Source organism: Cuculus canorus, chromosome Z (assembly GCF_017976375.1).
Source record: "Cuculus canorus isolate bCucCan1 chromosome Z, bCucCan1.pri, whole genome shotgun sequence".
NCBI lineage: Eukaryota > Metazoa > Chordata > Aves > Cuculiformes > Cuculidae > Cuculus > Cuculus canorus.
In genome coordinates, this window is record NC_071441.1 from 15,208,140 (window position 1) to 15,228,751 (window position 20,612).

The 20,612-nt window shown below is 42.7% G+C and overlaps 1 long non-coding RNA gene across 5 annotated transcripts in view; it reads left to right on the plus strand.

Annotated features, from left to right (window-relative positions):
• Nucleotides 1-623: 623 nt before the first annotated feature.
• LOC128850490 (uncharacterized) overlaps nt 624-20,612 on the plus strand; it is a 35,248-nt gene continuing 15,259 nt past the window's right edge. For 3 of the 5 annotated variants that reach the window (XR_008447900.1, XR_008447902.1, XR_008447899.1), the window contains exons 1-2: nt 624-828; nt 10,622-10,792. This is a non-coding gene — a long non-coding RNA (uncharacterized LOC128850490). Of the gene's footprint in view, nt 829-4,775; nt 4,846-10,621; nt 10,793-12,892; nt 13,018-20,612 lie in introns of all 5 variants that reach the window. The other 2 variants (XR_008447903.1, XR_008447901.1) reach the window with 2 other exon arrangements.

Consider the following 20,612-nt stretch of genomic DNA (forward strand, 5'->3'; position numbering starts at 1 on the left):
CCCATAGCACCAGAGCACAAGTTGCTGTGGCCATCAGCCAAACTGAACAACATACTTAAGGGCTCCAGTCTTGCTAAGCAACCAGCCTACACAGTGCGAGTACCACATATCTGCTGCAAAGATTCTCAGGCAGTATCACTAGATTTCTAAAATATCAAGGGTCGTGTGAAACGGGCAAGATGGGAAACTAAACCATAACTGTCACCATGATACCTAGCTAATGCCTACATAGATGCCTATCAGACCTAAGGGCAGTAGATCTGGCTGAATGCCCAGTCTGGAGCTCAGCATAAATACCAACTCTTGGTACTCACAATGAGCCTGTCATGAATCAAGGCTTATGGCCTTGAAAGAGAACCTGATGTGTTTACTTTTCCATGTCATCCTTACCTAGGCAGGTTTGTCCTGCCTAGCCTTGCGTGGTGCTCCCAGTGTTTGATCTGCTGTGATCTTCAGCACATTTGAGGCATAGAGGTCCGCTTTCTGCACTGTCAGTGGTCTGGTGACATTTTTGTTGGCTAACTGGGCCAACTGGGTAAGCCAGAGCAAGCAAGGAGCATGACATAGCCTAGCGAGTGGCCCTGCCCAGGAAAGTAGTGTCTTGGTCCCAGCCCATTCCCAGACCTCACTGTGCTCTCAGGCACACTCTGTCCCAGCATCTCTGGGATTAATGCCTCCCCACTCTGATGGGGCACAGGAAGGCCATTTGTGCACTGAGGGTGGACCTACATGTCAAGACACCAAAGTAATTTAACAGACATCTTTAAAGAAGAGCCAAACCACTGGAAATTGTTGATAGATAAACCTGAGTGGGATCTTTCAGTCAAGGTCAGTATGAAAATATGTCTAAATCAAAGGTTTTAACCAGATGCCTTTCTTTTTCAGGTATGGATATACTTAGGAATTTTTATAAAATTCATGAAAGGAATGTCAGAGCAGTACAAAGCTATTTTTTCCTAGTTAAGAGCTGGAAGTAAGGTGAATTTGTCAGCCTCAGTGTGGTACCTTCTGAACAACAGCAGCCCACAGACAAGAAGCAAACAAGTCATCTGGCACAGCATGGCATGATTAGAATTATCTCTATTTTGTCTTGTGTACCTAGAGGAAAAAATTTTTATTACAAGGCAGGTGTAATTCGGTTTTCAGTGTCTAACTCTTGGGACTTAGCTGAGAAGAAACTGTGAAGTATGATTAATTTTTTTATGATAGGGTTGGATTTTACTTGTGTGTGTGTTTGGACAGCTGCAGTTTACTGAGGACAGAGAAATTAATTATCAGCTAGGGTGGACAGCATTTAGACCAAAACCAAGTACCTCACTGGCTAAGTCACCAATCCTTCTTTTTCTTCTCTTTCTTCTGCTTTCTGCACTTCCGAATGTTCCCCATATGGCATCTCCACCCATACACAAGTGCTCAAATATAAACTAAACCACATACTCCCCCCACTGCCTGTCTACAAAAGAATTTGTTCCATTGCAGTGGGAAGCCACAACATTTATTACATCTCTGTCTAAGATGAACCTCAAAGCAAGCTTTTCATCCTCTCTCATGTAATCATCATAAGGTAGAAAATGAAATTATCAAAACCTAAAAGCATGCTGCAGAGAGCTTCAGGGCACCTCATGTAAGTTTTTACTTTGATGTACAATATGTTCAAAAAAGGGGCGAGGCGGGGAGATGCACTGTCTTCCTTGAGATTTCCTCTCTGTAGCTTAACTCTTTAGTTGTTAGAAGGAAGGAAATAATTTCTCCTTGCTGCCTGGAATGAGAATGGAAGTATTCTGAAGAGACATTGTAAGAACTTCATTTAACATCATGGTTGGATGGTTTCTCATTCACTATTGTATCTTAATGAAATAAGCATCTCCTCCATAACTGCCAGCCACTTTGTTCTAACATGATTTAGAAAATATGGGCTTTATCTCAGACTACTGAACTTTATCACCTGACCCACAAGTAAGGAGGTGTCCTGAGGGAGCTGAGATTTATTGTGTGTGTTTATCCAGGCACTGAGTGCTAGTTTCTGAAATGCCTTCTGCTGTTTTATTTCCTAGGAGAGCAGAGTGGCACTCCTAAGAGTCAAGTGCAGTTAAATGTATTAATGTCTTTTTCTCTTTGTCCCTCTCATGTCTGTTTAGTAAGAAATTTAAGCACATGCTGTACTATACTCAAGAAGCAGAGCTGAATGTTTTTCTCCCAGTGGCAACTGAATCCTTCCTACCTGCTTTCATCGTTTAGTTTCATCTTCAAAATAAGAGCTCCTTCTCTTACACTGTTTTGCTATGCCAACTCCATATCTCCTCCCTCCTCTCTGCCACCTTCTATTTGCACTTACAACTACTGACACTGTCAGCTGTGCCGGCCATCTGCTTTCAGTATATTACGAAGCTGCAATCATAGGACATTTTGAAAATTATTTATACAAATCAAAGATGTTCAGTTGCTGTCAGGAGTGGATTTAGTGCTTAGGAAGGCACAGGTCTCCCAGCAGAGGCTTTCAGAGCCAGCAGCTGGCAGAGGGAGGCTGCGGGAAGTTTCCCCGCCCAGTTTGGCCATTCCACCTCGCTCCTGACCTCCAGCATTTCTTTTCTCAGGGCTGGCCTCAGCTGAGACGAGCTGACTAATTGTGCTAGATTATTTCCAGCTCAGTGGTGAGCTCAAGTCGGGAGGAGGGTGAAAGTAAAGTAATTTTTTGCTTGTGACCCTATTTAAGCCTACTCTGGAGAAGTATGTAGATACAGCAGTAACATCTCTGTCTTGCTCCTTTTAAAAATAGACTGTAGCTCAGCATTTTTTCTGTTCTTGTTGTTTAGGATAGTGACTACTTTATTGTCCAAGCAGTGCCTATATGTGAAGGTTCTCTAGGTGCTACTCTAGTACATGTTGGTAGTAGTAGTGGAATGCCAGTGGTGAGCTAGCTATATCTTGCCCTGTGAATGGCAGGTGCTATGGGTACTCTGGTACAGCTCCGTTAATACTCTTAGCTTTTCAGTTTAATGGAAGAGGTTGTGGTGATCTTTGCATTATAAAGTGGTGTAGACTGCTGCTGCTGCTGTAGGGGAGGTTCTACAGTATGAAAGAGCTCGTGCCAAGGATCCACCCACATTCACCATGTGCACATTTCAGGGTGGTGGGATTTTTTTGCTTTGGACTTGCTCTGCTCTGATCCCTCAGACTGAACATACATTCGGGGCAGGAGCGCATTAGGTGCACTCTTGGTGAAAGACTTTGGATTTGGCTTTGTCCAGGGGGAGTACGACCCATGCCCTGGGATGTAAACTAAGGTGAGGGTGATGGCAAATTACACAGTTCTGATCCAAACTAAAGGGCTGGTGTGGATGCAGCCAAAAAACCACGAGTCTCTGCAACACAGCAAGTCCATTCTTGCTTCATTTTTCTGGTTTGTATTTGTTTGCGGTATGCTCCACTGATTTGGAAAGTGTTTAAAATCAGTTTAGAAAAGTTTACTGTTTCACAGGTCAATATATTTGGTGCATGGGTGTGTCTCTGCTAGGTTGCCCAGTTTCAAAATGCACCTTCAAGTATGTCCGTGTTTTTCTAAATGGTCCTAAATGAAATCATCATTATGTGGGAAAGGCAACAGAAATGAAAAAAGAGCTGTTACGTATTTCTGCAAAAACAAACCAGTCCCCAAATGGATTCGTTTACCCACAAGATCTGTTGAGAGCTGGAGATCCAGCCTGAATGTAATATGCCTATGGCCTTAGTGAACCAAATGCACACTGCCTATGCTGCCCATAGCAGCTAAGCTGTCACAGGCTTAGCCAGTAGCTGGATGCAAGCCAGCTCAGGATCCTGAAGGCTGTACGTGCAAGCCAAAGAGCTGTGGTCAAACAGTTGGCAGGTATCAGATCACAGAAACCAAAGGAGCAGAAAAGCTTCATTTGACTCCACTGTTGCTGAGTTAATGCATAGCAATAGAGAAGTGTGGTCTACTGATTTGCCGTGGTGGTACAGCAGCCAGAGGCCCGCAAAAGCAGGACACTTTAATACCAGAGTCTTGTGGCTTTTTTTTAATTTAAGGAGAGATCTTCAAAACACTTACAAAGGAGCTGAATGTGACACACAGTGCAAAGAGAAACAATGTTTCCAAGGGATCGGAGTTAGGACAAATTTATTCCTCATAATTTTCTACCTGCACCCTGGCTGGTGCCACAGCACTTGACAGTATTCCCTCAACAGTAGGAAAGCTGATGAAGGTATACTTAACTTGAATTTAAAATCCCTGACAAGGACAAAGAGTACAAAAGGGGAGAAAAGGTTAGAGTCAGCTGGTGCACTGGCTTTCTGAAGAACTGCAGCTGGTACCATCTCACCAAAGGCTCATGATTATGCAGATGAAAGGGCAAACATGGAAAGGATCATTGAAAGTGAGAGTAATGAGAGGAAATACCAGAGACTGCAGAGAGGCCATGGTGTATTACTACCCCTGAACCTTGGTACCATAACGACAGTTTGTCATCTTTGCTGTGAGGTTGTGTGGAACAGGTGCCAGGACATAGAAATGCTGGAGGGGAATGAAATTGTTATTGTGGGTTTGTAACAGGGACAAGCGGGCAAGAAAGGCATTGAGACCTTGAGTCATGCTGCAGTGGGTAGGCTGTTGTGGGCATATGGCAGTGAGGGACTCAGTGGTACCTAGCAAAAACCTATTCCAGTACTACTGAGTGTTTTAGACCTCATTCAAGGAAGACTTCTTTGTAATGCTAGTTTAAATATCTCACAAAGGACCATATCATTTAAATAAACTGCAGGTGCAGGTCAAAGAGTTACGTAAAGTACTGCTTCAACCGGAATGCACCAGAACAACTGCAACTTAACGGGGTAAGTTGAACCAGCCTTCAGTTCCTTGCTCCATCCTAGAGTTCCTGTGTGAACATTCTGACGTACATCTCTTGGGATGGGATGTAGAGCCCCTTTAACATTATGCTGCTTTCACCATCAGAAGAAGGAAAAAACTTATTAACTCAGACAAGGAGCCTCTCTCTGTTCATCACGGAGCTTGCAAGCCCCTTGTTCTAGGCCATAATAGGCAGGTCTAAGAACAGATTGGAGCTACTGAGAACGCTTCTGCTCTATGTGGAGTCAGCATGTGTTTGGTCTCTCTGGGCACACCTATACTGGATGGTGGCTACTGGGTACATACCTCAAAGAGTCATGAAAGGCTGATCCCTCATTATCAAAGTCTGGACAGTCTGTTTTCTCTCAGGCCCTCTCATCTTAGATGGTTTTCTGTGAAAACCATGGTGGTATGGGATGATGGTATTCCCCAAGAAACAGGGACCTCACCAGGACATATATCTATTGTCTCAAAAGCTTTCCCAAGTACTGCAGCTGTATACCTTTGATAGACACATGGTACCCTCTGCCTGGTAGTGCAGTCATCATTGCAGTCATCGGCAAGGACAGGCTTCAAAGCTCTGTGATGGAGAGGGTAGGTATTATTACAGTCAAGGACACTGGAAAGAAACTGATTCTTGGGAAGCAGAAATTCAAGGTAGGACAAAAGCATTGTCTCCTTCTTGCTTAAATTAGCCATACAAAGGCTTGTCTAGGTTTGAATACAGGTGGGGCTGTTTTTAGAAAATGCATACAGCAAGGTAATTTTAAAACAACTCAGCTCTTGGCTAGTCAGAGTGTCAGTTGTACATGCTTAGCTACGGACTATGTCAATTATAAATCAACGTCTATTAGGCCAATACTCTGTAAACTCTGAACCTCAGACTCTTCCACACAGCTTCAGCCCTCAGTTCTCTTAACTGATACCTGCCTTTGGAATGAGAAAGACTGCTGAAGTTATTATTGCTGTGTAATGGGAAATATAATTTCTCTTTAAAATACCGTAGAAGTTCTTTTTATGACCTGCCTGCAGTGAAACATAGGTACAGATCCATGGATCATGCATAGGTTGCACAAAAATCTGGCTTTGGTAGCAAACTATGCAGCTCTTAAAAGCTGTTTTTCGAAGTCAAGCCTAGTATTTATAGTAGGACTGAAAACAGCATTGACAGCCAAATGATCAGAGTAAATGATTCAGTGCTCCCAGGATGGTCCTTAATGGACATGTACTCAGAGGGACTCAACACCTAGCCCTCCAAGTTCCTAGATCAGATTTTAAGCATGTAGTTAGCTAAATTAAAATAGCCCAGGCTTGTGTGTACTGTTGTGAAAGCTTGAACAGAGCAGCATATGGTATCATGAAATAGCAAATGGCGACATTATTTTGGAGGCAAATAGAAGTGAGCTATTTTGATTTGAATTTTCTTTGGTTTAAAGTCACAGAATGACATATAACATGGTTATAACAAATAACGGGATTTTTCAAGGTGCTTCCTATTAGGACATTCAGCTCAAGGCTTACTGTTTGCTCTATATGCAAATAAATATTTTGCCTGTTACAAGATAATTCCTTTCTTTTCTAGTGGTTGATATCTAAAGCCAAACTTGTACTTCAATACACCCTTTGGACATGAGAAGCACTCATAAATTACAATCTATCTAAACTGCAAGTTCACGTCCTCTTAGAAACCACTGTAACACAAGCATGGCAAGTCATTGAGCTAGTTGGCAGGGCAAAGCCTGTCAGTACACTAACACTGCAGGCATGTAACCTGTTTTCCCTTTCTCCATCTGCCACATCAATTTGGGGTTGGATAGGCATTATGCAAAGCAATAGCTGCTACTATTTCAAAAATAAGTATCATTTCCCTTCAGTTTGCAGCCATTTCTATCCTCTCCTATTGCACCAAGATTTTGACATCACACATGTCGTGCTTTAATGAATCTGAGGTAAAGCAAGCTTAAAGCATAATAGGAGCCATGATTTTGCCAGGAACGCGGTAGACCATGAGAAGATCATAGACAGATGGTCCTTTAAATGCTTGTCTTTTACAAGCTTGGGAAATATCACTCACACAGTAAAAAACATGGCCTCAGGCACCCCTACTGCCAGGACACCTGCAGAGGTGAAGAGTGCTGCTTGTTTTTCAAGGTCAGACTCAGAGGGTTTCCAATGACAGGAGTTGGGGACATGCAACCTGGGAGACCTTGCAGAACCAAACTTCCCTGGCCCTCTAGGTAGAGGAGTGCAGTAGAGCAGGGGGTTGAAGCACCATTAGGGCCAGGCTTGGTGCCCCAGTGGCTGCAGAGAACAGCAGAACTTCAGAGGTGCCATGCTGCAGCGGGTTACTGAAGCTCGGCTAAAGTTACCTGAGGTTCCTGCCTCTATGCCCTGGGTGTAAGGCACGTCCATGAAATGTTCCAGTGCAACTGAAACCAGCACCTCAGAACGTTCTTTTGTCGTTTACATGTGGGTGCATGATGCCTATATGCCTTTTTCATGGGAAGTATGCCTCTGAGACCATTTTGGGGGTTTTGAATGTCACTACCACCCTTTTCTCCTCAGTGCCATCCCCCAACTCCCACTGTACACAGGTGATGCATCCTGGGTGCAGCTGCTTGTTAATAGAGAAAATGTCAACAGCCAAAGCAAAAAATACTCAAATAATGAGAATGGGAGATAAGAAAGTAAGTTGCAACAGCAGAGAAAGGGAAAGATTTTTCTCAGCCAGAAAGTTTCTCTTTTCATTAGTAAAATCGTGACATGTAACAAACAAGCACAAATTTGAAATAAAAATACCCTCTTGCATCTTGTTTTGTGTTTTCTCTTAGGCTGAGACTTGTACTCTTTTGGCAGCCAGACTCCTATCAGAGACACCTGGTTTCAATTTGGAGGGTTATTTGTTTGGTGTTTTTGGTTTTTTTCTTTTTTGTTTTTTCTCCCTTTTACTTTTGATTCCTTTCCACACTAATTTTCCTCTAGTAATGTTTTCTCAGCTTTTGCCTTTTCTTACCCTCTTTTCTGTTTTTCTTGTCTCCTGTCTCTCCAGGCATCTTTAGATGCATCAGTGTGCTCAATGAGCTACTCTGCAGAGTTAGTAGAACCTTCAGATGACCAGTGCACAAGCTTTAAAAAGACTTCTTTCCTTTTTATTTTCACCACCTTTCACCACCATTTGGTTGCAAAACCAATGGCAAAGTAGGAGAGAGGCTTTCCTCCTTCCACAGATGCAGTACCACCTTACTTGGAAGTGGTTTCCTCTGAATTCTGTAGCTAATGGAATGATTTCCCTTCCTCCTTACTTTGATGTGTTTCTTTTTCTATCTCCCAGTGAGTGAGGCACCTGTGTGTGGGTTATTGGTAGCCAGGCACTTTATCATACCCTCTTTGAAGTAATGGGTTTGATTTTCATGTTCATTAAGGTTTCTTAACACCTTGTAAAGTGCTGCTTTTAGGACTATTCTTCTAAGGTGGTGTAAAAGGGGTTTTGGCACAAGTGAGAGTAAAGGTCAATACTGTCATTACCTGCTGTTTAAAATGAGTTGTTACTTACTTTTCCTTGTGAAATTTGTGCTATCAGTGATATGAAAGAGGGAGGACGTTCTTGTCACTAAAAACAACACACTGTGACTTGGGGGATTTCAGAATGACTTACTTTTTTGCCAGTTAGGTAGTGCATAATGCCCACAAAGAAATACAGCGTAACACTAGTTTTGGTCTCCAAAACATGAAAAAATACTTGCCTTTGTAAAGGCACTAGAGAATTCATCCTCTTTAGGATTAATGTTTATTTGTACAACATAGGTGGCCCCACTACCCTTGTCTTCGCATGGAAGACAATTCTCTGTATTTTAAAGTCTTCCTGCAAAAATATCTGGTGCATCATCTTGAAGGAGCCAAAAAGTTTGAGTTTTCAAATATATGTGACCATATATTCTCACACTCACTAAAAACTGTGAGTGTGACTACACTAAGGCTCTACATTGCACAACAATACAAAAGTTTTTCACCTTTGTGCACCAAAAGGCCATATGTCAATGTGCTTGCAACCAGTTCTGTCTTCATAGAAGGTTTTCAAAACACTGTGGAAGATACAAAAATGCTTCAGTAACATAATTACACATTCAGTAAATCTCATAATAATGGGGTATTATATTTTATTTTATATTGTCCTTATTTTTAATAAGGTCCAGACTATTTACTTCTGATTTCAGAATTCAGAGATTTCACACCCTTTCAGTGTTTCTTGAGACTGTCAGCAAACTTTGAAAGACATTGTGATTTACGTACTCTTCACCTTTTCATTTTCATCTCATAAACTATGAACACTAGAGACATCATTGTTGGTGAAGACAAGACTGACTTTGGAACAATTCTGCAGAAGTTGGTAGATCTGACTGGAATTTCTGCAGTGGGTGTGAATTGACATATTTTTTACATACACATGCACACACAAAAATATATATTAATTAGATGCAAAAGCTCTCTGATTAATATAAAGTTATGGTATGATGTACTGCTTCCTTTGTCCATTTATTGAGACACTAACACACTTTTTGCTCTAGGACATGAAAGCAATATTTTACCACCTTCCACCTCTGTCTTTCAATTTTTCTCTGATTTTTTTCTACACTGTCATTCCATTAGCTTCTATTTAAAAGTTCAATCTTATAATTTTTCCTGTGTAGTATAATTCTTCTCAAGTTATGTGCTTTTTTTCATTTGCCTATGTGGCTACCTAATTATTCTGCTGCTTTTTTTTCCTTCCATGATAATCCCTCTTTCTTTTCCTTCCTGCCATTCTGTATGTAATAGTAAAGATCCCTCCTTTGTTGCTGTAAAATTTTCAGGGAGTGGGAGTTTTACCTGCTGTTTCACCTTTGGCAACAAGGGTGAAATCTTTTCCATTGATTCGAATGATAAAAAAGTAATGGAACTAGGCCCCTCACCACAAGAAGGATGTTGAGGCTCTGGAGTGTGTCCAGAGAAGAGCAACGAAGCTGGTGAGGGGGCTGGAGAACAAGTCTTATGAGGAGCAGCTGAGAGAGCTGGGGTTGTTTAGCCTGGAGAAGAGGAGGCTGAGGGGAGACCTTATTACTCTTTACAACTACCTAAAAGGAGGGTGTGGAGAGGAGGGAGCTGGGCTCTTCTCCCAAGTGACAGGGGACAGGACAAGGGGGAATGGCCTCAAGCTGCACCAGGCTGGACATCATAAAAAAATTTTTCACAGAAAGCATCATTGGGCACTGGCAGAGGCTGCCCAGGGTGGTGGCGGAGTCACCTTCCCTGGAGGTGTTTAAGGGATGGGTGGATGAGGTGCTGAGGGTCATTGTTTAGGGAGTGTTAGGAATGGCTGGACTCGATGACCCAGTGGGTCCCTTCCAACCTGGTGATTCTATGATTCTGTGATTCTAGAGAAAGAAGCCTGAGATCAAGTAATAGTGTAGGTGTGGTTGTCTTCTTGGTCCTTCATGAACCATCCTTCTTGGACCTTCTTCCCTCTTTCACATGTGCACGTCAGTGATAAATATTATGCTATGCAAGTGGGACCCTCTGGTAGCATCGTGGGCTGCTGATGTTAAAGATAAAATTCCCATTCCATGCCCTTCAGTTGTTTCCTGAGGACACAGGCTACTCATTAATGTAAATAATCAGCATTATTTCTATTTGCAGAAAAGTACTTCTGTGGGCTTTTTGCAGGGAGAGCAGGAAGAGACAAATAAGAAACAAATTAATTGTCCTTCTGTCTCCTTCCTACAGCACGTGTGCCTAGATGTGCTTCTGCTTTGCTGCTGGCCGTCGCTGGGGACACAAGTCCACATAAGACTGCAGGAACCTGGATGTTTCTGACAGGTGGTGTCCCTTTGAAAGTTACGGGTAGAAAACACTGGCCGCCCTAGTCAGGGGATCTTCCTCCAGCACTCAGTTCAGGTAACATCCAGGGATGCCAGACCCCATGGCTTACATTAGCTTCTCTGTCAGCTGTGCAATTGCCTGTTATGGCCAAACTGCTACAGAGATGGCGTGAGTTGCTCTGTCCGCTGGTATCTGGTGCATGTTGCGTGTTGCATGGGTTTTCAGGGCTGAGTAGCTTCCGGATTCAACACCAACAGTCAATACACAGACTTTAGAGTTGCTGGAGAGGCTCCTACAATCCTCTTGTCTGACCTTCTGGCTGCCTGGGACAAGGAGTTGCACCACACAGTGTCTACTTTTAGTTTACAGCTCCATTTGACTGCTGTGTTTCCCTTATCAAGGCAGAAGAAAGGGGTTTGGAGAAAAAAGAGGAAAGAGGGTTACCATTTTCTCACCTATCTGTATTACAAATTCTCCTCTGTGTTACAAATAAATTGCAGTTTATGGCTTGCATGTGAGAGCAAAGATTAGGCACTTCCTAGTATCTGCACAGATTCCTTTTGATATGTAGCAAGTTTGGGCCTCTTAGAGGTTTTTATCTCTACAAGTGGTGCACCCAGAAAAATATGGTTCAGGGAAATGTGAAAATTTATGAGACTTTTGTTATTTTAATGTTTTTTGACTAGGACTTCTTACATATGTTCTTATTAGCATCCTGCTCTGACTGCAAGAAAGCCTTTTGCTTTTTTATGCCTTCTCACACCCTGATATATATTTTATCCTATAGTTATGAAATTCTAGTTTCATAAAGGTGAAATTGATGTGGGAAGTGTTAAAGTGGGGTCCTGTGTTTCCCTCTTCCCATGGATCCCCTGAAAAAGTGTAAGCTGTAAAAGGCATTTATTGCTTTCTGTCTAGAAAGATAATGCTAATTCTTCCTTTCCAAATTCTGCTTTTGGCACTAACACGTTAACACACTTCACATAAGCTGGATCTCTTCCCTGCAAGCACACCAGTTTGGCTGTGCCTACTGCATTCCTCCATGTATTAAGCTACTCGCGTTTTCACTTAGCAGTGACACTAGTGTCCTAAAGCTGATTACATTTGAAAAAAACCCCTTTCTATTGGTGCCATAATGACTGATGTAAAGGACGTTTCCCATCACTTGATGAATTACTGCAGGAGCCGATAGCTTTTAGCACAAGTGGCTGTTAGCCGCCAAGAAAGACCTGACCCCAAGCTTATTATTTATTGGCTGTAAATGTCCAACTAGATAGTCATTAACTCAAGTATGAAATAATGTAATTCCCCTTTTTATGCATTGAAAACTTAGTAGCTAAACTGTCCATCACCATGGATACAGCAGCTTGCTCACAGGCAGTGCAAGGTGCATCCTGAGGCACTGACCACACGATAGACAATCTCACCCTCTGCTGCCAGCCCCATCCTGCTTGCTTGGGAGGCCCTTCTTCCTGCTTTTGAAGATTTTGCTCCTTCGGGTGCAAACGGTCCTTTACAAGGTGTATGAATCAGAATCATAGAATAGTTTGGGTTGGAAAGGACCTTAAAGATCATCCAGTTCCAACCCCCACTTGCCATGGGCAGGGACATCCCACTAGATCAGGTTGCCCAAGGCGCATCCAACCCGGCCTTGAACACCTCCAGGGACAGGGCATCCACAACTTCCCTTGGCAACTTGTTCCGGTTTCCCACCACTCTCATGGTGAAGAAATTCTTCCTGACGTCTAGTCTAAATACGTAGTATGCCACTGCATGTGCAGTATGCCGCTGCTCTGCAGTTGCAGCTTCAGACTGTGAAAGTGAAAACAGAAGGGAAGTCCTTGCACTTTTCCTGAACCTGAGTGAAATGATTTTGATTAAAGCCACATTTGATATTAAATTTAGAAAAAGTTCCTGACACTTTCCTTGACAAGAAATGTCACTGATGAATTCAAGTAGATTCTGGCTTTCATAGGTAGCAATAGGGGATCCTTGCAATTAGCTGTTGTCATAACAGGTTTTGGCATTTATTTTTCCTGCTATTTCAAGCAGCCTAGTTTCCTTTGAAAGGATGACTTTCAAGGATTCAGGGTACACTCCCCATGAGACTGTGTAGTAAAGATGCTCTTTGTCCTGACTCAGCACAATTCCCACTATTTCAATATTCTTGTCTAGGCAAGTGGGCTCCTCAAAGGAGAGGCTGGGGAAATCAGACTGCCTGCACCAGGGTGAGCACAGAGCTTGTTCTGTGCACATTGCCAATAGATGGGACATAGATAGAGGCCCAGAATCACACACAGGTAAGAGTGAAGTATTTAATACATTTTCCGCACATATAACAGCTAAGTAGGGCTGAAGAGCTCTTTTAAGAGGATCAAGCTGCCTAAAACTGAAGCTTGCAACAACGCTGAACACTACTGCATCACCTAAATGTGTGCCCATTACACAAAATCAGCGTTCTCATTAATAGCCCTGTCAACAAAGCCTCAGTGATACACATTTTAAAATGGATCATGTTCCAGTGTAGAGAATTTTATGATTATGCAAGCTTCTGATTAAAAAAGTTATATTATGTTAAATTTTTCTGAGCTTCTTCTTTCTAAGAAGTAACACAGATACTAAAGTTTATACTGCACATAGCTAAAACAAAAAACAACAACCCCAAAAACTTGCATTTCTCCCTGAAGCTTATAAAGTTTCTGACATTTTCTCCAGGTCAGAGGCATTGCATACAAATACCTGTTCTGTCATTAAGTCAGTGAGGCAAAAGCTAAAATCAATCCCTTTCCTGGAATAATCACTCAGCAAAAGGATGCATGTATTCCATTTTCATTATTAATACTTCAATTAAGATTCTGGTACTGTATTTCACTTTTTATAATGAGCACAGTTTTACAATGGATGTGTGGAGTTTGCAGTACATAACATCACTGACATTGCAGAATTCCTGTCATGTGCACCAGAGCTGGATTAAATATAAGTACGTTTCTCTGGGCAGTAGCAGAGTGTAGAGAGATTTGTGATGTATGCCTACTTTACTGCATATGTGCAAACCTTATTTTCTCTATTAATTCATTGCATGGACATATTTGTTACCACTTTATTTATCCATGACGCTATGTTCTTGCCGTTGTACGGCATCTCAATTAGGTATGGAAAGGTGATTAATCTGTGGGATCTACTGTGATGACTGCTCTTGTGTGTCTTGAGATCCCAGTGATTTCGCACTATCGTTTCTAATAACCTCAAAGAATGTGGGGTGAAGACCTTAGATTGTGCATTTCACACCCTATTTTTTTTGCACCGTAGGGGTGGGACATTTTAATTTCTATAATAGCAATACCTTGTTTGATTCATGGATTCGTGATTTTCTTTGGTGTTGCCTGTGTCCTGAGAAGAGCAAATAGGAACAAAGAGGCCATTAAAATAAATCTCTCCACCTACTGCCTAGTTTACATTCAAGTTTTGATGCATTGGTAGAAAATATTTTCCTGTTTCAAACAAAGATTCATTCCTGATTGCCACAGTCCTCATGAGGGTGTTTTTGCAGTTGATTAAGAACTTAACAACTCTTTTTTAAATGAAGGTCTTAAGTTGCAGACCTGCCATCATCCGTGAGTCATCCTTCTCACTGACTGTTGGATACTGCCAAGTCTTGTTTGAGCCTGGCTTTATAACCAGGTGCTTGTTTAACTAGGATGAAACAACAGCATGTTTATGCATGAGGATAGCTCAGGGAGTGGGTCATTAGAGGAGTTTCTGGGGTTTCTGCGGGACAAGCTTTCGCCTCACACTAATGATTGCTGCTCATGTGATGTTCAACAGCATGCTTTGTAAGAAGCACATAGGCTGAAGAGGCATGCAGGCTCTACCACCTCTCTTGCTCCAGGAGTGGTTCTTTGAGAGAAGAAGGTGCCTTATTTAGTGCATTGGTGGGAGGCATTGCAGAGGCAGTGCTAAATGTGGATCAGTGGAAATAACTGTGCCTTTGAGGGTTTTCGGGTAGCCATTTTTTTCATGTGTATAAAATGGTAGGTGGAAAAGCAAAATGAGGGGGACAAACAAAATTTCGTTGTCAGCCACTACATAGGTGGGAGTGGTAAATCTCAAGATGAAGGGATTAATTTTTCCATCCTTTGTTTCATGGCCTTCTATCATTTCTGGAGGAGGATTGCTACCTCTCAGCTCCTCAAAACTCATTCTTCCATCTGTTCTAATGAGATATAAGGGTGGCCTATCAGGTCCTATGTGTAAACATCTAATAGCTACCACCTAAGTACAGCAAGGCATGAAGATGAAGCATGAGGCAGCTATTTGTGCGTGGGAAAATATTTCTTCCCCTGGCTTGGATGCTGCGTCGCATGTAACATTACTCCACTTCCCCACAATATATGCAGCAAATCTCTGTATTTTTGCCTTCATAAGTGGACCTCTTGCTGTAACAGGAAGTGGCACAAAACCAGAAGGATGTTTTGAACTTTGTTTGCTTAAGATAGATGTAACTCTAGTAGCATGTAACGACTCAGACAAAAAAAAAAAAACCAACCTTGAACAAAACACGACTGAATGATCACAAGATTATTGTTCTCTCACTGTAGGGAAATCTGTTTAATCTCCCATAGCAGGCTATTCACTAACTAAGTGCCCTGGTCCAGTCACTGTGAAGAAGCAGACTGTTCACAGACAGAAATAGCAGTGGGAAAGAATGCGCATTCCTCTCCCTGCCCTGGAGATACTGAAGAAACAGAAGGGGAAATCTGCTTCAAACTAGAATCAAGCCACCCACAGCAAAACTTTCGCCAGAAAGGGGCTATTAGCAATGCCCAGTATCGAAGCCCAACTTCTGATCTATGCCAGGTTTTTATTCACTGGCACAGGTTGCCAAGGGGAGTTGTGGATGCCCCGTCCATGGAGGTGTTCAAGGCCAGGTTGGACGCGGCCTTGGGCAGCCTGATCTAGTGGGATGTCCCTGCCCATGGCAGAGGGGTTGGAACTAGATGATCTCTAAGGTCCCTTCCAACCCAAACGATTCCATGATTCTATGATTCTATTCTATTCTATTCTATGATTTATTAGAATTCATGCAGAAACAAGACTTATAGTGAGACTATAATATCAAGGAGGCAGTGAATTTGGCGTCCCAAGAGCGGTCACAGTGCAAATCCCAAAAAGGTGCTCAGACACCATCTACTCTGTGGAGCATGCAGCCTGTCCTTGCTACCACTCAGATGGAGGGGAAAGAACAGACCCTTGAGAGATAGCCCTTGCAAAGAGGAGAGGGACATCCTCTCCTGCACTCAAGTTTGTGGTCACAGGCACAAGATCAAAAGGCAGAATGGTCTTTATATGGGAAGTTTGTCCAAAAAAAGGCTCAGCAACAATCAGTGCTGGTCCTTCCACTCCTCTTTCTGTCACGATTTTTTTTCAAAAACCCATTCAGGACTCAGACAGCAGAAGCAGAACAACAAGATGGGATTTCCCTCCCCTATCCACCAACCCCACTGGAATGATTTTATCATGTAATAGCTAGTTCTAAATAGTGTTCAGTGCAGCTCGAATCATATTTTGCATGCAAATGCAAAGACAGTGTTACCACAGGAATGAAGTCTGTTGACGTATGGGGTAAGGAGAAGCTGGCTGCTATCTTCTGAACAGACTTCACTGGTGCCACGAGAAGTTCACAGATTGAGGGAGAGCAGGAGGACTATGACTGCTGCTTTTGCCAGATTCATAGCTTTGACTTCACTGCCCAGTCAGAGACATTTTCAGATTCAGGAAGCCAAGAGGGAGTTAGCAGCAGAGAGATTTGTCCTCTACCCAGACTGTCAAGCAGTTCAGACCAACCTCATACGTTTTATATGAAAGCAGAAATATCTGCATAATCTCCAGCTGGCACTGGGTGTCTATTTGTCATTACTCCTCAGCAGAGAAGCAGTAAATGACTCCTTGCCTGTACAAAGACCGAGGCTTTTGGGGAAGAAAGATTTAGCCTGCTGCATTATCTTGGCCCTTTGGATTCAGACTGCTGAAAACACTGAACAGCTTGTTTTCACAGATTTTATGCTATGTCCCAAAATCACATCATAATCATCTAGCCACTGTTGATACATTCATATCCCTCTGCTGGACGCAAAAGTATCCAAATCACTAATGTAGTATGCAGCACAAATCACCAGTTCTTAGCAGTGTGCATCTGCCATGGGTGATGGAATTATTCTGTCCTGACACCTCTCCCATTCTCATGAGATCATCACAGCATGCTGTCAAAAGAGCTCACTTGTCAACTGGAAACCATCCATGCTAAATAACTGGGTGCAGCCCTATAAAAGACTTTTATCATATGCTCCTGTGACTATGCCTGAAATCCCCCATCTTGTTTTTATTGCTAATTGTTAACAACTCTTCAGTGGTTGCTGAAAGCTGATGGTATTCAGCAAACACGCAGTCCAGCTGTGTCTGTGGAACACAAGGACATCAATTTGATCTAACTGTTGTTCTCTTCTCGGCTGTCCATGCTTTGTGCACCCTTACCTAAGTTGATTCAACACTTCATACCTTCTGTCTCTGCTGCTGCTTGGTGCCAACATTGTTTTCTCTGCAGAGAACATACAAGCTGTATTTGCACAACAGTGAGTACAACAGGACACCAAACTTGTCTGGGGCTTTTGGTGGAGCGAGTTCCTCCTGCAGATAAGGTTTGAATTTTACCACTATTCTGGACTCAGTCTGAAAGATGCACTCGCTCATTTGGTCTAGATTTCAAAGGCAACAAATAGCAAGGTGACAGATAACTATTTCTGCCTTTTGGTGTGTAAGCAAAGGAATTAGCACGCTATAACCACACTGGCACACAAACTCTGGAGCAGACTGAATTTGACAGGCCCTGATGTTCATGTCAGCTGAAAGAGAAAGCAGCAACAAAAAATATAGAACAAAGAACAGTAATACTTCAGAAAGTTTCCTATTGAAAATAAGGCAATCTCAACTATTAGCAGAACACAGCATTAACTGACATTTCCAAAGAGCAGAAAGACCAATTTTGAAGTGCTCAGCATGCCCAGTCAGGGCCAGGTTTTCAATTTAGCTTGGTTCCCACAGACAGAGCTAAGTAAGAGACAGATTTTTTGAACCACTCAGTATCCACCTGTTTCCTTTGCAATAATTCTGGCCAGTTTTTAAACAGAGCTTAATGCCATCCAACAGGCTGTGTCATTTCAAAAGCTTGCCCTAAGTGACTTCACACTTAGGGTCATTGCTTTACTGGCTACCTGTCAGAGGCTAGGGTCACCTCTGTTTCCGCTTTCTTGCTCCCTTTCTGAGCCCTGATGTGGTCTGAATAATACGAAGGATAAAATAACTGCTCTGGGTATGTGTAGAGAGGGAATATCAAGTGATACACCACATCTCTTGATATCACGGTGTGCTTCACAGCTTTGCCAATTTACCATGCACTTCTGAGCTGCAGGAGCCAGCGTTATGCTTTGACCTGCCAATCATGCTGACTCATGCCAAATTATGTCATCTTCCAAATGGCTGAGTTTGGAGGTCTCAACCTATCTTCACATGCAGACAAAGCCAAGAGTTTCTTTCTCCTGAAGCCTGCAGAAAGCTGAAAAGACAGCAGACGCCATGATTCAGGGAAGGCTGCATGCCAGATGATGTAAAACATTATCTGGATATCAACACATTTGTAGAAACTGCAGTCTTCCTTCATCAGCATGTCAGTGTGAAACATTTCAAGGGCTGGAGTAACCTTTTGCTAGGAGAAGTCTATCTGGAAGTCCTAAGCCACACACACAGCATGTATATTGTCTCTCCAGCTTTCTGGAACCTTGTAGGAAGAGCTCAATAGATAGCCAATATGCATGGGAAGGGTAACATTGTCTGCACTAGTGCTTACTGTCTTGCATGGTTCTTGCATAAGTAGGGCGGTGCAATTTAGCATAAGAGATGAAGTGCAGAAAGTCTTAGAAGCAGAGCGGCCTAGCAGTAGAAAAGTAAAACCAGAGTTGTTCTCTTTTGTTTGAGTTGGTTTTGTTGTTTTGGGGGTTTTTGTTTGTTTTTCTTGAAGTGAAGATCCAGGAGACGTACAGGGAAAGGCAGAAAACAGTTGATCAAAAAGGCAGTCCACCATACAGATGGCCGCAGGCTGTGCACACTGAGACATGGCTAGCTGAAGACACTTTTCTGCTTTCAAAGCTGGTTTAAAATGTCTCTTGCTGAAAACAAACTTGCTGAAACGAGAGAGCTTGAAATGCAGGTGTATTTCGGTATCTTCAAAAAAAGACACTGTTGTTCATTTCCCTGTTGGAGAGAGATGTATCTCCCCACTTAGAGCTTCCTTCCCTGTTATTCCTTCCTCTCATTTCCTTGAGCCCCCCTTGCTGTGTGACCATGTGACATGCAGCAATTCGGTGAGAATCAAGAGTGGTATTGGCAGTTTGGGAACTGTTGTTCCTGCTTATGTATGCAAAGAACATAATTGCTGAGTGCATCATCTGTTGTAATTTACACATCCACACACATCATAGATCAGGGAAGCCTTCCCATAAGGATGCAGTACCTTATTTTCTTCTTTTCTGCTTTTCTGAGCAGGAAATTATTGTATGTGATGGACTGCATTGTGCTAGGTGATGCAGAAATGCACTTAAAGGTGATCCCTGCCCCAAACAGTTCATACTCTCAATAGAACTGCAGAGAATCAGGACAGGAAACAGTATTTCTTTAGCTCTGCCACTTTCACACACAGGCAACTGTTTGAAGTGACTTGACTAAAATTATATACATATATATATACGGACGCTGCAGCAGGTGTGAGAAATTAGCAATACCAAACCTGGCATTACAAAACATTGTGATTCTGCAGTCACAGACACATGGAAGCAAGAACTGTGTTACTTCCTAACGTTGTGTAAGGAGGAAGTAAACAAGGTGCAGGCAGTGAATACTGATCTGCAAGATAAAAATAATAGCTGTGTAATAATAACAGGAAAAAAAGTCTCAAAAAAGAAATACATTAAGAGAGAATGTGAGAAGGATTTCCAGTTGGCTTCCCCATCAATTGTTGTGACTTTCACAGTCACAGCAGTTCAACTTCTCATGATCTTTTGCACCAGAAGCCAAACCAAGATGCTCTTCTCCTCTAAAGCGTCCAGGTGGAGGTCATATAGAGCTCCTGCCTGATAGTGGAGACTACATAAACATATCAGGATAAGCACTGTGCTCCATGAAGGTGGGTTGTCTTTCCCTTCCCACTCCCATGAGTAAATCTGCAGCTCCCAGCACACCTTAAATTCCTTTACCAGGTTGCACCTCTTGCACAAGATTCCCCAGTTAGCCTTTAGGACCTTTAGCAATAGACCATCACTGTCCAAAGACTCTTCTGAGTCTATGGCAGCCCCCACAGATGTTTAATTTAGGATCCTTTATTCGTTGGCCTCTGACCATGTTGTCTCAGAAGATGACACGAGCTTTCAAGTGACACTTTGCATGTTCATGTAAAGTGCTTCATTTGCTCCAGCTGTGCCATGGGCACTTGACCCCCAGGCAGAGCCGCGGCCACTAGAGGGCATTTGAAGGACACTAGATCTATGGGTAGCAGGCAGATGGTCACCAGAAGAGCCAGCCCTGCCCTGTGCCAAGCTACAACGTATGGCAAGGCTGTCTTATGCCAGTACCTTCCTTCTTCTGTCTTTCTGCTGCTGCCACTGGGTGCTCTGAGTTAGTGGTTTGCACCAGATAGGGCACCGGTTGTTCCCATAGCATATCTTGCTCTGCTGGTGCAAATGGGCAGTAGCTGAGGTGGAGCAATGCTGCTGAATAGACTGTTGAATAACAACAGCTCTTTCGACTGCACCCTTCAAAATACTTACAGATGTAAATATCAGACATAGCT